Raw genomic sequence first — 16,623 nt, forward strand, 5'->3', positions numbered from 1 at the left:
AGCAATTGTTTGCATATTTTTATTATAATGGAAACCACAGAGTACAACAGCATTCTGGAAAATGCTGTGTTTTGCAGAGTACAAGAAGGGCTGTACCACATGCTGACTGAACAAAACAATGGTACTAATGGGGCATGAAGGGTGTGTACAAAATATTTGAAGAGGCTCAGGCTATTCCAACACACAGGCTTATTTTTTGCCTCTCTGACTGGACTATAAGCTGCTTCCTTGTTGGCCCAAGCCTGCCCCTAATGAGGGCAGAGGGCCGACTGCTGGCAGCAGGTCAGGCCGTGCCTCGCTGCCACAGCTGGACAGCAGCAGTGACCACCCGTGTGCAGGGCTGGGCACTCCGGCCACAGGGGCAGTGCTGGCCACGCTGACCCACGGCCCTGCTTGGGCACACTCCGGCCACGCTGACCCACGGCCCTGGTCCGGCCACGCTGACCCACGGCCCTGGTCCGGCCACACTGACCCACAGCCCTGGTCTGGCCACGCTGACCCACGGCCCTGGTCCGGCCACGCTGACCCATAGCCCTGGTCTGGCCACACTGACCCACGGCGCTGGTCCGGCCACACTGACCCACGGCCCTGCTTGGGCACACTCTGGCCACGCTGACCCACGGCCCTGCTTGGGCACACTCCGGCCACGCTGACCCACGGCCCTGCTTGGGCACACTCCGGCCACGCTGACCCACGGCCCTGCTTGGGCACACTCTGGCCAAGCTGACCCACGGCCCTGGTCTGGCCACGCTGACCCACGGCCTCTCTCAGGCCACGCTGACCCACGGCCCTGGTCTGGCCACGCTGACCCACGGCCTCTCTCAGGCCACGCTGACCCACGGCCCTGGTCCGGCCACGCTGACCCACGGCCCTGGTCTGGCCACGCTGACCCACGGCCCTGCTTGGGCACACTCTGGCCAAGCTGACCCACGGCCCTGGTCTGGCCACGCTGACCCACGGCCCCTCTCAGGCCACACTGACCCAAGGCCCCTCTCAGGCCACGCTGACCCACGGCCCTGCTTGGGCACACTCCGGCCACGCTGACCCACGGCCCTGGTCTGGCCACGCTGACCCACGGCCCCTCTCAGGCCACACTGACCCACGGCCCCTCTCAGGCCACGCTGACCCACGGCCCCTCTCAGGCCACGCTGACCCACGGCCCCTCTCAGGCCACGCTGACCCACGGCCCCTCTCAGGCCACACTGACCCACGGCCCCTCTCAGGCCACGCTGACCCACAGCCATGGTCCGGCCACGCTGACCCACGGCCCCTCTCAGGCCACGCTGACCCACAGCCATGGTCTGGCCACGCTGACCCAAGGCCCCTCTCAGGCCACACTGACCCACGGCCCCTCTCAGGCCACGCTGACCCCAAAACGTGCCCAGCTTCCCCCGTGGCCCGCAGCACGTTCCACCTGGCTGCCCAGTGAGCGGTGCCTCAAGGTGGCCTGGGAAGCTGCCAAGGCCACTCCAGCCAGCAGCATCTCTGCCATGCTCTCAGCTCCAGCCAGCCCACAGGCCACCTCAGCCACGGGAATGGGATGGCCATTTCAACAACGTGCTCTGCCTCCTCACTGGGGCTCAGAGTCGGAAGAGGAGCACAGCATGCAGCTGGAAGACAGGAGCAAGTTCAGAGAATGGAAAAGGAAACCTCTCCAGTCCTGGAAGCTTATCAAAAGGAAAAAATAATCAGTCTGGTTTTTGTCTGCAGCCACTGGACCTTTCTTGCTTGCAATATTAGAAGATAGTAAAGCTAATCAAATATGAATTATCAGCAAATTTGCCATTTGCTTTTCAGCCTAAGGCTGAGAGGTGAGTGGCCGAGGGTTTCTGGGCTTTCCCAGGTTACCCTGCAAGGAATTTGGGGTTGTTTTTAAAGGCAAAGTTCACCTCCTCAGCACCATACAATAACTTCAGCCCTCCAAAGCAATTGTTCTCACTGAGAATCTTCCTGCACCTAAGGGCTCTCTGTAATAAAATATGGATGCAGTATTAATTAAATATAGATGCAATTTCCTCCTCCTTTCTCTCCTTAGCTGCTATCATGAACATTAGTGAGGCGCCTAAGGAAAGCCTTGCTAACGGGGAACAGCTGCCACACTAATTAGGCGCCGTGCTCCATCAGCCAGGCCCAGGCCCGGCAAACAGCACCTGACTTCTCCCCTCGCCATTCCCACAGCTGGCCCTGGCCCTGCAGCTCAGCTTCAGGCACAGGAGAAGGCCCCACAGAACAGGACGGGGTTACCCCGACCCCCAGCAGGTTTTGGTTGAGCTCCCTAAATGCCACAAGCCTTGTCTCTGTGCTGAAGACACTGCTAATGGGCCACGTTTGCAAAGCATTTGGAGCTGTGCTTGGCAGCATTGCCATCTTTGGGAAAGGCTGAGGGAAAGGCACTGCCAAGGAACAGTGTGGCCGTGTGTCAGCTGCCAGAAATTCCTGCCCCAGCAGACAGTCTGCTCCCAGAGCTCCAGCTAAACAAAGCAAATCCTGAGCCCATGGTGCTGCTGGGCCCATCCCCACCTTGCAGCCACGGAAAAGAGGGGACCAACCCCCCCTCCAAGAACAGTAAACCCAGCGAGCAAGAGGGAAGGACCCTGCCTCTAAAAGATCCTTTGCTTTCACTGGCAGACTAAAGGGACCCCAACCTCCCTCCCGCATCCTGGCTGGGCAATTTGACAGAAGCTTTGCATCTGAAGTTGTATCACTGGGACAAAAATATTTTAAAACAAGACTGAAGAACGAAGAGGCCAAAACAGGAATAGGACATCACTAGGAGCTCATACTCCACTGGCTGCAAGACTCATGTATGAGTGGGGAGACCCATCTTCCCAGCACTGCACTGTGGCTCATGAACCATTTCTTGTGATGCCATTTCCTGTAGCATGTGAGAGCAGCCTTCCTCCATCCCCACCACCACCTGCTCCCAGTTTACCAATTACCATTTAATGTCCTCCATCTGTACAATGGCAGCACTGGTACTTCCTGACCTCACAGGTATGCCTGTGTGTCTGCATGTGTGAAGATAAATATATTAAAGATTGGGAGGCATTCAGGCCCTGGGCCAATGGGAGCCATATAAGTGCCAAAGAGACTAAGACAAATGAGGGCCATATAAATAGATGGCTGGAGAGCTGCAGCCCTGAGGCTACAGGCAAGAAAGGGGCAGAGGCAGAGACAAACCGTGGGAAAGAGCCCTGTTTGAAGTCTCTGACAGAGCACCCGAGTGCCAAGGAACACGGGGCAAAGCCCTGCTCCTCACACTGCGAGCTGTGCTGACACCCCTGCCATCAGGAGGCATCCCAAGGAGAAGAGGAAGGGTTGTCAAAATAAGCCCAGTTTTAGAGCAACAGCTGATAAGGGAGCCCGGTGACACACAGGAGCCCTGCCATGGCTTCTGGAGAGGTGCCAGAGGTGTAAAATGGCTTTGGCTCCCAGCACAGGCAGGTCCTGGGCTCTCCTGGCACCACCCCCAGCTCTTGACACAGACAGTTCAGGCAGAGAAGCAAGGAGCAAGCAGAGGTGTCCCTCCTCAGTCCATGACACATGGACAGTCACCAGGAGCAGATCCACCCCCTACCTGCATCTGCAGCCCCAAAACTTGGTGGACTTCAGTCTCCAGCTCTGTCAATCCTGCTGCGAAATGCACTTTATAAAGTGTCATAAATCATAAAACGCATCTCCCCCTCAGATCCACTGCCTCTTCTGCAGCTTCTGAGGAGGAAAAAAGGCACCTGGGAGAAATCTGGCCCACAAAGGTTCACAAAAGACTGCACACAGCGCCTTACTGGCAAAGAAAGAAAAAAGAACAGAGGAAAGGTAGAGACTGTAAGAGGTTAGAGGGAAAAGCAGCAATATCCTTTGAGAGCTCCCTGAGCTTTTCTGCCTGGTAAGCTTTGGGGATCTCTCTCAGCTTTCAAGAAGAAGGCAGCAGCATTTTTCAGGGGGAAAAAACCCCGTAACATCGAAGGGACACAGATCCTAACCATCAATACAGTTGTAAAGGAAATAGGATGATTTTGCCACAGTAGGTCTGCAAAGCGTCTCCCAGGACTCCAGCTGGTTAGCCAGGGGAGAGACTAAGAGGATCTGCTCTCCATTTCTTCCCTGGTAACCCATACACTGCTAAAGCAACACCTCCTCTCAGCTTTATTATTTAACATTTATTACAGCAGCACCCAGAGGCCCTCCCAGATCCTCAATAACATACAAAACACACAGACAGTTCCACCCCCCAGAGATATTTAAAGGCAAACCACAGAGCACAGCAAGGAAAAGGGAACAGGCAGAGGGGTAGGGACAGAAAATACCTCTTTAAATTCGGAGCAGCCGAGAGCAGAGTCACAGAGCTGATTAAAGGCTGTGGAGATGCATTTCAGTGAGAGAACTCTGTCTAATTAGCTTATCAAAGCCTAGGTTCATGCACACCTCTGTGGGAACCAAACTGTGAGAGCAGTTTCCCAGTCTAGCAAAGGCCTAACAGATACAGAAGTTAAACACAGCCTGACTGGGCTAGAAGTCACTCGCCACAGGTGACAGCGATGCAGATCCATCACTACAGGTTTTTAATGAAGACAAAGCAGATGGTTTGGAAAAGCACCCTCATTCAAACAAGTTCAGTCATTTCAGGAAAATCCTGTTGCCTTTTGGGAGAGGTGATCACAACAGAATTAAACACAGCTTTCCCTGCACTACAAGGATTAATCAAATTGAAAAATATTGAATAGTGGAGTAAAGGATCACAAAAAAGTACTAGAATGCAGCAACAATACATATTAGCTCCTGTTTATTTCACAGGGAGAAGGAAGAGGTTTGTGTATCTCTCCAGAGTCTTAAACTGCTCAAAGATAAAAATGAAGCTCTTCAAATATTCCATACAAACAGACTGCAATATACTGATGTTTAGTTTTTGCCTGGGGCTTAGAAAAGTTTGCAGCACTGCTATGCTCCTTAAGTCTTCAGTTTAAACACTCCCTCCATTCTCAAAAAAAAAAAAGGAAAGAGATCTTAAGTCACTGAAATTGATATGGATGCAAAGCAGAGAAAGCTATTTCTAGGAAATTAATCTTCCCTTTTGCTCATCTCAAAGAGAATGATGCAACAAAGCTGCAATTGCATACATCCACCCAGGATTATGGAACCAGATAACCCAGAGGTTTTGCCTGCAGGGACTCAAGGGTATCAGCTCTCAGCTCTATCCAAAATCTACCAAAACTACCATTAACATGCAAGTTTAGCACAACTGAGGTTTTAAAACATTTCACAGTATGACCAAATCTGACATACCCAAAAATTACCATGAATTTCCTGAAAATTACATCTGTCTGTACTCTGGCTCCAAACTTCCACTCTGTTTTGATTTTTCTTTTTTTTTTCTTTTTCTTTCTGTTTTCTTTTTTTTTTTCCATTCATATTTGTTCTTCATTTTCTCTTTAACTTTTGGAAGAACACTAAAGCACACAGAAGTCCTCTAAAAAAAGGACTTCTTGTGGAGAATAAAAAAAAAAAAATCAGTGCATTACAAAAACTGTAACCCCAACACCCACCTGGATGTGCTGAACTGCCTGTCAGGTGGTGACACATGACTTATCCAAGTCCTTCCACCACTCTTACCACATCATGACATCATTCATCATTTTTAGGGCAGGTTTTAAACACACCGTGGGTCTTTACCTCAATTCTATTCCTGTATTAAATATTTTCCTGGGCTGCAATGCTAAAGAAACAAAAGCAGAGTGAGGACCCTATTTTCATGCATCATACTAAACTGTGTATCATAAATACAGTCATAAATACAGCTAAAATCTGTTGCACTCTTGTTATTTCCAGCATTTCTGCAACAAAAAAAATCATCTGAGGTAAAAGAACACAGAGTAGCAAAATCAGCAGCAAACACTACTTTTTGAAACATAATAAATCAAATATTTCACATAGACTTAGCCAAAAGAAAAAAAAAACAGTTTTTTGAGCCTCAGGAGACTTTTATGCTGTTAAAACAATGTCTTCACTGCCCCAAGAATCAAGGGATGGTTTGGGTTGGAAAGTACCTTAAATATCATCTAGTGCCAGGTCCCTGCCATGGCAGGGACACCTCCCACTGCCCCAGGTGCTCCAGCCCCAGTGTCCAGCCTGGCCTCGGGCACTGCCAGGGATCCAGGGGCAGCCCCAGCTGTGCCAGGGCCCGGGAAGAATTTCCTCTTAATATCCAACCTAAGTACACCCTTTCACCTTAAGGCCACTAAGCACTGAGTTTTTGCAGAGAAAGGACTGCCAGCTAGGCAGGAGCCCTTTGACAAACAAACCAGCCCAGGGCAGCAACTGCAAGGGCTTGAGGGGTTTAAGAGAGAAGGACACGCCACCCTTTTGGAGCTAGTCTTTCATTATTTTTGTTGAAAGTGAGAATCCTGTGTGCTGGGAGGGAGAGCCCCACCCCATCCCAGACCTCATCCTGCCATTTCTGCTCTGCAGGACTTTGCTTAATGACACCTGCACCTCCTTGTGAAAGGAATAACACAGCAAACCAGAGACTGTGGTGAAGGTCACTGGACTAAACCTTTTTGCTTTCTGTCCCATGGAAGGGACCACTAAAGGAAACATCACTTGCCCTCTCGTTTTAGTGGGATGTGATTCAGTAGCTCTTAGAAGTTCTGGTTCAGCTTTTCTCTCCCCTCAGGCCCAGGAGTGGCGTGCCCAGTGGAAATCACCCCAGCAGGTCTGCAGCCAGGCTGAGGGCCAGCAGGGCTAGAGGCAAACAGCACACTGCAGCTGCACCTGGGGCTGGGCCAGGCTGCTCCTGCTCCTGCTCCTGCTCCTGCTCCTGCTCCTGCTCCTGCTCCTGCCCAGCTCACTCAGCTGCTCCCCACCCAGACACGGGCTCACACAGAGCTCATGCCTTTGGCTGCCCTCCCAGCCAACAGCAGCTCACAGTGACAGGCCGCATCCCCAAAGGGTCAAGCAAGCCAAGACAATGAGGAGAACGAGACAAACAGAGATTTCCCCTTTGTGGCGTCACTCTGGATTTTTCAAGCATCCACAGTTACAGGAAAATGACCATAAATTTGACGAGAAATTGGAACTTGGCTCTTTTCCCTATGTTTGCATTTTACAAAGAAAGGGGGGGGGGGAAGAGAGAGAGAAAACCCCCACCTTTTGGTGTTTGTCCCTTGTTGGTTTCACACGTTAGAAACCTAGACTAAAAACAATAAAAACAGCAATAGGAGCTGTCAGACTTCCACCATCGCGTCCCTGGCTCCTCCGAGTGACACACCAACAAGAAACTTCTGGTACTGTCCAAGGGAAAAATCAGGGCAAAAGTTGAAAACCCAGCTGAACGGAGAGAATGGCAAGTTCTCCCAGCAGGAGATGTCTAGAGCAGAGCTGCCGCTCCGGGTGACCGGAGCCCAGCCCGGGTCCCGGCAGAGCTGGGAGAGGTTCCTGTGGCCCTGCCACCGCTAGAGGAGGGCAGAGTGCCACCGACAGAAGGGGCGACGCTTCCACAGCTTTGGGAGACAAGCCACAGCCTCAGCTACCACACACAGACTTTGCACTGCCTCCTTACCATTTCTATTTTTGTAACCGAGGAGTCTCCTCAGTATTAATGAGATTCAGTAGGAGCTGGGGCAAATGACATGACACACACCCCCGAGGTATCTCCAAATTTCATTTAAAACCCAAGGGATCCCAAACCCATAGACATCACTTCTAGTCATCACTAACAATGTTAAATCATGATTCAGAAAATTTCAGCTGTAGAAATCAAGCGTCTGCAAGACAGAGTTACCTATTTTTCTTTTTAAACAAAAGCTGAAAGTTTCCATCCCTTCTACTCATTTCTATAATCCCCATAGAAAGTCTTCAAATATGAGCTGAATACAGAATAAAAGTTGATGAACCAAGACAGCAGGACAGCCTTCAAAAGGACTCCAATTTAAACAAAAGATAATCTTCCCATTTTTAAGACCATCTCATCATTTTGGGTGGGTTCAATCGTTAATTTTCAAGGGTACAGGACTGTTTATTTTGTGGGCAAGTTTCTGGCATTGATGGAGCAGACAAAAAGCTATCATTTGAAAAGATGGCAACACTGCAGAGCTGAGCCAGTTTCAGAGCCATGACTTGTTTACCTTTTGAGCATTCTTAGATCCTTCAAGGGGCAGAATGGTTTCTAGAGGCTTCAAGCCTACCTCTCTGAGCAGTACATTTGACTGTATCCCGCTCCATCCCGTGCTCTGCTGGAATTCCAACTCCTAGCCATGCATCCGAGCTCCCATCACCCTGACAGACCCAAAGGCACAAGGCTCACCGTGGCTGCAGCACGGAGCTCTTCTCTGAGGACAACTGATGGTTTCATTCTCTGCACGAGATGCTTGGATGGAGTTCTTGAATGAGGGCTACTGCAAGATGCACGTCACAACAACAGCTAGTCCTGGAGCTCCGCTGCAATCCCCAAAAAGGGAAAATTCCCATGGCAATGCCTTAGGAATTCAGCTGGAGAGAATGGGAGAACATGCATTATTAAGTAATAGTCAACAGCATGAGTAGGCACTGTGCATTATGCCAGCTACAAGTCTAATTATTTAAGTCTGTACACAAGACCCACACATACGAACACACACATGCAAATATACATTTAGGGAGAACAGATTTTACTTTTTGGCATTGCAAGTCCTTCCACAGTATTTTTCCATTTAGGAAACTCAGATATGATCTCCCTATTCTTCTTACAGAACAAGTTCTCTGTTTCAAACAAAGAACAAACAAAGTCCCTCAGTTGTGAAAGCAAGTCCTTCTTCTGCAGCAAATACATCAACTCCACCCCACAGTATTAGACAGAAATTTCAGCAAAAAGTAAATAATACAAACTTATTCTGATACATAGTCTACCACAGGTAGTATGCTGCAGCCCTAAACAAAAAACCAAAACCAACCATACAAAAAAAAGAATCATTTATAAGACAAAAAAACTTTTCAAAGCATTGAATTTTAAAATCAACTTAGAGAGTAAGTTCTTCCCCAGCCTCCAGAGTGTTTTCTCACTTGCAATATTAATCACAGTAGCCAGAACTCAAGAATTAGGATGTAGCAGAGCACTACTCTGGAGCATGACATTTTAACACAATGGTGGCCATTTCTGAGCTTAAAATAAGCAGTGCTACTTAATGGTAAAATAAATTCTACAGGCTCTTCCAAATAGCTCCATCAACTTGGATTAAATAGCATACATTTCATGTGGCAAGAGGTATACCATATCCAGTGCTGAACTTAGCTATTTTAAAAATTAATTAGGCAATTATACACATGGGGAAACTGTTCTAGTAATTTAGCTGCTTAATCAAATCCCAGGTACCAAATTATGGACCTGATCCTGCAGTTCTTATTCAAGTCAAACTCCTATTGATGTCAGTGGGAGTTTTGCCTAATTAAAGATCAGGACATACACATGTGCAAGGCTGCTTTTAAACTGTGGCTTTGAATTTAGTCTTAGGAATATGAATATGGCTCTGAATCCCAAATCGTTGCCGACAAGTTTCTCATGTGAGACTTTGGGTATATTTATATATATTTTTCCTAAGTCTGGCTCAAATTAACTTCTAGGTAAAGTCTGGAGATTTAGCTAAAGAGTCTTACAGTGCCCAATGGCAAACTGACCTAGTTTTGCAATTTTATTTTAAAACCAATGAAGCACTGCTAGAAAACAGGGAGCAGGTTGCAGACATATCACCTATGAATCACACACAGCTGCAGGAGCTGGGTTTGTGCTATTGTTTGGATCACACAAGGTGTCTCCAAGGGGTCAGCTGAGTATGTTCCCAAAAGGGACTGTCCCAGAGAAAGGTTCTGGCTGGTATGCCCAAGTCTCTGCCAAACAAGCTGCAACACGAGTACGCGAGGAGGAGTCTTTGGGGTGGAGGAGCAGGAACAGTGTCCTCCCTCACGTTCTTCAGTCCCAACCATCCAAGAGCCCTTGTGAGCTGCACTTCAGGCAGGGGCAGACTGGGCTCAGGGCTCATGCAAGAGAACTGCCTTCACCCCTGGCTGCTCATGCTGGTGTTGAGCCAACGCCTTCGGAGCGGCTGTACTGACAGACTCTGCTGATCCTGCCTCTGCAGATGCCTTGGTGATGTGTCAAGGGGCACACTGAAGCATCAAAGGCTAGGAAAAGGTAAACCAAAATCAGTCAACAAGAAAGAAACCTGGTGGAGCAGAAGATTACTAAACACTGACAGTTGCCTGGTTAGTATTAGATGCTTAAAGGGAAATGTCTGTCTGTCCAAAAAACATGGCAGTGGGCATATACCCCAGTTCCCTTCTGCTCAGTGGCAAGGAAGAGCAGCAAAAGTTTTTTCCTTTTAAGCAAAATAGAAGCAACACTTTTCAGCCAGCACTGGGTTGTCTGTGCATTTGCTAAGTTACGCCTTCAAAGCAGGAAGGACAAGACCTTGTGTGTGTCTGAAGATAGAAGGAAATCACAATTCTGTCTAATATACTGGAGCAATTGACCATGAAAAGGTTACATGTTAGGAAATAATTATCTCTAGACACAGCTACTGACAAGGTCAGTGTCCACAAGGATTATTTCCTGCTCACCCAGTGCCTGCTGCCTGCAAGGGAGGTGGGTCTCCTGAGCTCCCAGCCCCACATTTCACTGATGCTAATGGCACTTGTGCACTGAGTGGCCCAGCAGCTGAAGCAGATAACCAGGAGTGAAGGGGTTAAGTGCCTGTCACAATAGAAACCTCTGGGGGCACTTGACCTTTTCACATTTTTTATTCAGGAATGAGCATCTTGTGCCTGTTGGAGGAAGTTCATCTACATTTGTCCTCATTCTTCACCCTGTTTGTGTATTGTCCCTTCCCTTCACTCAGTGCCCCCAGTGTCCCATTAAGTACCAAGCAACCTCTGTTGATGAATACGAATTTAGAGCAAAGATAGAGGGGGCACGAATACTGCACATTGATCAAGTGACTTACAAGGAATTTAAACATATTCAAGGCATATGTTTCTGCCAAATAGCTTCCTACACATATAATACTCACCTGTCAGTACTTTGGCGTGAAGAGGAAGAAAATCACAGATAGTGAACAGAAGCACTATGCTACCTGGAGCAACAGTCTGACAAGAGCATTAAAGACATTTAAATGCTAAAAAAAAAGACTAAATCATAGCACTGACTTTCACATGTTAAAGAATGTGCCACAGAGAAGGCACAGTGATACCTGCCCTTGGTCTTTCAGTCAGCAATTAAGACTGTGAATTCCTCTGTTCCAAGAGGGAGGGTCTGCAAACCTCTCTGGCTGCAAATCAGTCAAGGGGGATAAATCCAGAATGAGTTTGTCACTGTTTCGTTTAGAGACAGATATTCTAAAAAGGTGCAAGCAATATTCAAGACCTTGATCCTGCTGGGATCAAGGAGAGTTTTGCATTGGCTTAAATAAGAGCGGGCTCTAGTCTTAGAGCACATGTGTCCAATTTGTTAATGTTTTGGGTTCAAATAAAAAACAAATCTCAAGTCTTCCCGGCATGGGAGTTTCAACCACATTCTTCCATTGGGGGAGAGCATCAGGGCTTAGACAAGAAAGAGTTTCTGAATGATCTAAGTGAATGGTCCTGAGGAGACTGGCATTACTGTGAGCTTTGAACACAACTACAGAGGGTCTTTTATAGATGTACTCCAGAGGGGAGATCCTTAGATGGGTCCTTTAATGCCTACCCCCATATGCAATCCAGATGAAACTCTTTATCAGATGGGGCCTGGATCTTGCTCCCATTAAAAGTTCTGCCACCGAATTCAGTGGGAGCAGATCTATTTGTCTTAGATGCTTATATGGCTTCCCTTATCTCAGTGCCTCAAAATAATTACCTTTCATTCTTTTGAGTCTGAGGAATACTCTTTTCTCCACTTTGCACACAGAGCACAGCCAGACCAGGTGACATAGTTATGTGTCACAGGCATATCCAGGTCACAAAAGGGGCTTAACTCCAAGCATCCCAAATCTTAGACCAAAGTACTATTCCACACCTTGTCACCACCATGAAACACCTTTCTCAAGTGGAGACACACAAGTCAGATTAGAGCAGCCTGTTTCCTTCTCTTGTTTGGACAAGGAGGAACAAACCCATGTGAGAAAACAACATTCAAGTATCTCTCACTTCTTTTTTCAAATAAGTTTTTCCAATTTGTCTTCTGCCACTAGTAGATGAACAGCAGTCAGCCCCTGGCTGCTGAACTATGCTGCAGTTCTAGAAAATATCCTTCACAACTTACACATCTCCACTGGCTGCTTTCCAGGACTCAGCAACCCATCCCAAGATAAAAGTAGTGATCCAATAAGCCAGTAGGTATAATACCAGCACTCTAGCAAAATCTCTGGGACCTTCAGTCACTGTCCACTATGTGCCAGAGGTAGCAGGTAACTGTGTTGTCACCAAACTGTCCTTGAAGCACATCCACAAAAGAGCTTTTGGGAGGATTCGGTGCAGAGTAGAAGGCAGGTCTTGGCCTAGAACAAGAATTAACTGAAGACACCTCAAGCTCACAGAGGAATGTTTCCTGGCAGTGGATGCTGCAAAGTCCCTGAAGTGCTGGAACACTTTCAGAAAGATCCATTCCCCACTGGCAAGGGACAGGTGTGCTCCTGCAGCCACCACCCAGTGTCAGTCTCCCCACCTCACCTCCAGGGACGTGTTCCAGGGCAGCACCAGCCAGCAGGGATGAGCACTGGTACTGCAGCAACTTGTTTGCTCCAGGCACTCTTGCACAGCAGCCAAGCCAGCCCATGCCATGTGAACACACCTGCACGTGGGAGGTGGCACAGCAGCCTCCTGGAGTGGCAGCAGCATCTAATTCCCTGGTAGCTTCGTGGTATCCCTGTCTACAAACCACCCAGCCCTTGGCTGCACCTGACAGCCACTTACCAGCATTTAGCCCATGGCTGCTTGGAGCACTAAAAAGGGAAACACTGCGAAAGCAAAATCACCGCCCTGAATATTTGTTATTACTTACCTTCCTGACAGCCCCCAAAGGGCTCCAACTGGGCTTTACAACCATGCCTCAGAGTGAAGGCTGTTAGTACCAAAAGGAACTTGGGAAACAGAGGGAGAAGAGGTCACTGGGAGCACTCGAAGGAGAACCCAGGTTCCCCATTTCCAGACTAATACCCTGCCCAATCGCTCCCTATCCATTTTCAAGAGTACTGACCCAAATACATAAATGAAAGCAAGCATGTGTTGTTTATTTCCAAGTATGACTGGCATGGTTTCCCCTGGGCTCCATGTTTCTTGGAATTATTTGAACTGGAAACCAATCAGCCTGTATTCGCTATTGATTTATTTTATAAAAATCTCTCATCCCTAAAGTAACAGTGCCTTTCCATGTCTCAGCCTGCTGTTTAGTGACACAGTAATCTAAAAGTTATTGATCACTTGGGTCTCTGCAGCCATAACATATCTTTCTAAGTGCCTTCATGTAGGACTATTTGCAACATAAGTACATAAATGGCAGGGCTGCTAATAAAATCAGCAAAGACATTAATAGAGATGTAACACTTGTGATGTAACACAGCATGGACAAAGGCCAGTGGAGGCCAGCATCAAGAGGGAACAAGTATGGTCATTATGAGAGAACTTTCATTTCTCTTGGAACACCAGAAAGGCCACAACCAAATTTTAGTCTAAACAGGAATCCCAGGCTGGACACGGACTGGTCAGGCTACTCCCAACCTGAGCAGCGGAGTATCAGTGCTGGAGACACCAAGATGGTCTCATTCTGCTACAGCAGCTCTACTTGACTTCAGTCTACCTGTAATCCCCAACATCCTTCATGACTTCTGCTTTTCTACAATAGCAATCAGGGTCAGTGCACCCCAGGACACAGGACCCAGAGCAAGGAAGGTGTGGACACGTCACGGGAGAGAGCTGGGCAGAAGCGCCAAGCTCTCCAGCTCCTGCTGCCTTGAACGGATGTTGGCAGCTGCATTTTTTTCTTCACCTGCTTTGACAGAGTCATCAACATCAGAGTCCCAGCTGATCTGAAGCCAGACAGCACAGCAGCTTTCCAGTGGGCCTGCCTCAGTGCCACAAAGAAGGAGACCGCGTTATTTAGACCAGGTTCCGTTTCAGCAGGAAGATCAAATTCAGTCAGGAACAAGGTCTCCAGGAAGGACACTCAAGTGCACTACCCCAGCTGAGACATTTGAGGAGCTACAAATTTAAACAAGAAACATGTTGCCCATGGCAGAGATAAGGTGTCTGTACATCAATAGTTATCAGCATGTGCCACTTTACCCAGGCAAGCCACAGTGAACTGTGCCTTCCCTGTCTCCTCCAAAGAGAGCCAAAGTGTGCTTATTTTACGTGGCACAACTCACCTCTGCAGCCTGGACGCTGTCCCACGTGGCAGTGCTGTCTTCATGACCAGAAGAGAATTCCCCCCCCGCTAAAATGAAATCAATCATGGGAACAGGACAGCCCTCCCTGACACCGCTAGGCAGTGAGCCTGCAGACAGCCCTGCTCAGAACACGCTTCCAGAAGCAGCTTCCAGGAAACATTTGTAACCATTTAAATTTCCCACCCAAGAAGTTTTGCACTTGTCAATTTACCTTATGCCACAGGTTTTTAATTTAGTTGTACGGGAAGAAACTTTATATGCCTCAAATTTTATATGTTAATGCCAGATGTGAACACAATAGCATGTGTTCCCTGTCTGCCTGCTGCACTTCTTGGGAAAGGATGCTGTAATGCTGCAGCTCCAAATACTCACACAATCACCAAAACACTTGCCCCTCTTCTTCAGCGATTCCCCCAGTGCCCTGGGGAATTCCAACTGGCAAGACAATCTGCTCACACATACTTCCCAGCCTTCGGAGCACAAAATATCCCTGGATGCAAAAGGATTAAAGACAAAAATTTGATTTGCTAATTACAAAAGATAATAAGGAAACTGCTGAACACCATGCACTGTCTATTGCAACATAAGAATGCATTCCAGCTGCCTCCATGTACAGAGAGGGTGGAGATTATTGATCCAAAAAGCTTTTAAATCAATGAAGGTGCCAGAGTTCTTTCTACTACATAGACCTGAGATGGATGAACATGAAAAGATGCAACTTCTTTTGATTATCATTGTTTTTGCTTTAAAACTAGGAACTCTTTTGCACATTTTACTGTTTGCTTTAGTTTGTTTTTTTTTTTTTTTCCCAGAAGTTAAATATTTTTGCAACTCTTATCAGTTCTTGAAGTGTAACTCAATACATGATACACACGTTTGTCCTCCTGGACTTCCAGCACTCTTCCAAAGGCATCCCTGAGGACAAGGCATACAACTTCAAATTCCATGACTACTACGAGGCATAAAAAATAGCATTACCTGTTAATGGCATCAAAGAGCTCACATTTGTTAAACAATGAACAATATTTTCTTGTTAGAACCACTGCCCAAACATTGCTGTCACTGGCACAGCCATCTTCCCTCAAAGCCTGGCCCAGAGGAGATGGCCAGGCATGAACTCTGCCTTGCCCAAGCTCAACCCCCATTTTCATCTTGATCCCTTATGGAAGAACTGCCCCTGCCCATTCCAGGGAAGGAATACGGGTCCTGCAGACAGCCAGGGCAGGTGAACAGGGAGAGAAGACATCTCTTCTGGCCTCACTCTGTGTCTGTCACTGGGCACATGCTCCTGCCTCAGCCTCCAACTTCACACTCTACAAACCAATTCATTTCTGAGTCTGCCCTAACTGGGACACCTGCCCCATTGGGAAGCACATGTGTTTGCCCCAGCCAGCCTGCTTTGAGCACTTGCTCAGCATTATAACCCTCAGCAAAGCAGGGGGAGAAGGGGCCCAGGGCAGCTCAGCATGGCAGTGCAGAAGCCACGATGGGGCCCATTTCAGTTTGATTTGTTGCGGCACTCTAGATGCAAGATGAAATCTGAGAGATGAAATCTGAGCAATTTCTTGCTTCTCTTCTTTCTGGACAGTTATTAACACTATAAAGAAGGCTGAACAGTGGGGCTTCCCAACTCCATTATTGTCAAGGCCTATTTCAAAGGCAGTGGCTGAAATGCCCAGTGCTGCCTTTGTTGATCCTGGGCTCAGGTCTCCATGTTCACTTCTGTCAAACCGCAAGGCTGAGCAAATTAAACATAAGCTTTCTCTGGAGGGGTGGAGGAGGGGGAGACAGGGACGAGCACTCCCTCAGCCTGTGTGCCCATTATGCTCACTCCACTCTCACGTCCTTGTGTAAAACCAGGGGAGCAGAAAAGCCACAGCAGTGCCAGCTCTCCTGCCTGAAGCCTTGCTGGGCACCACTGTGAAGCCAAGCCATGGCTGGGCTGTAAGGGGTGCTGCAGCCTGACCAGTCTGCCCTACCTGCCACCAACCCTTCTGATCACACTGAATTACAAAACACAGGGGCTCTTTATTTTCCACCTGCAGGGAGGGGTTATTTGTCCCCAGGACCCGTGACAAGCTTATTACAGACCGTTTCAATTCGAATCAACTGTCAAGAAAAGAAAGTGGAGAAAACGCATTAATTAAACGGCTTTACTCATGCAGAAAAGCTGCCAGCATGAGCATTTTAAATTACCTGGGCACACCTAGTGGATTTGCATTCCCTTGGCACGGCTTTG

The 16,623-nt window shown here is 48.0% G+C and overlaps 1 long non-coding RNA gene across 1 annotated transcript in view; it reads right to left on the reverse strand.

Annotated features, from left to right (window-relative positions):
* Positions 1-4,090: 4,090 nt before the first annotated feature.
* Positions 4,091-16,623, reverse strand: part of LOC128814567 (uncharacterized) — a 63,607-nt gene continuing 51,074 nt past the window's right edge. Inside the window, exons 2-3 of the long non-coding RNA XR_008439415.1 lie at positions 8,300-8,484; positions 4,091-5,713 (exon numbers count right to left, since the gene is read on the reverse strand). This is a non-coding gene — a long non-coding RNA (uncharacterized LOC128814567). The remainder of the gene's footprint in view (positions 5,714-8,299; positions 8,485-16,623) is intronic.

The sequence above is a fragment of the Vidua macroura genome, chromosome 14 (assembly GCF_024509145.1).
Source record: "Vidua macroura isolate BioBank_ID:100142 chromosome 14, ASM2450914v1, whole genome shotgun sequence".
In the NCBI taxonomy this organism is placed as follows: Eukaryota; Metazoa; Chordata; class Aves; order Passeriformes; family Viduidae; genus Vidua; species Vidua macroura.